This window comes from Octodon degus, unplaced genomic scaffold, assembly GCF_000260255.1.
Source record: "Octodon degus isolate 3935 unplaced genomic scaffold, OctDeg1.0 scaffold00035, whole genome shotgun sequence".
Lineage (NCBI taxonomy): Eukaryota > Metazoa > Chordata > Mammalia > Rodentia > Octodontidae > Octodon > Octodon degus.
Genome location: NW_004524611.1, coordinates 6778876 through 6779413, shown reverse-complemented (window position 1 = coordinate 6779413; position 538 = coordinate 6778876).

Sequence of the window (538 nt, the reverse complement as noted above, 5' to 3'; positions counted from 1 at the left end):
CCAGGGACAAGGGATCATTGAGAGAGCCCATCAGACTATTAAAGATCTTTTACAAAAACAAAAAGAGGGAATGGGTGGTGCCCTCACACCTAAAGGTAGATTATCCCTTGCCCTTTTCACCCACAATTTTTTAAATCTTCTTTCGGGCACCACCCCCGCTGTAGCTCATCAGTCCATTAAGTCAAGTGAGAATCGCTGGGTAAAATGGAAAGATACCTTGTCGGGAGCCTGGATGGGCCCCAGCCCCGTAATCGCATGGAGCAGAGGGGCGGTCTGTGTCTTCCCGCAGGAACATGATACTCCAGTTTGGCTCCCTGAACGGCTCATCAGAAGATGTACCCCCGCTCAAGGGACCAATCATGACGATGAGCAGCAGCAAATGGGCGGCCCTGATGATGATTTTCCTGGTGAGTGGAGCCCTAATCGGTCTTCTCCTCGGGAAGCTGCGCAATAAATATCTGTCTGTTACAATTACCCTGTTTACCCTGTTCCCTCCCCCTGGAGTCATGGGTGCTCTAGCCGTCATCGCCCTCCTGGG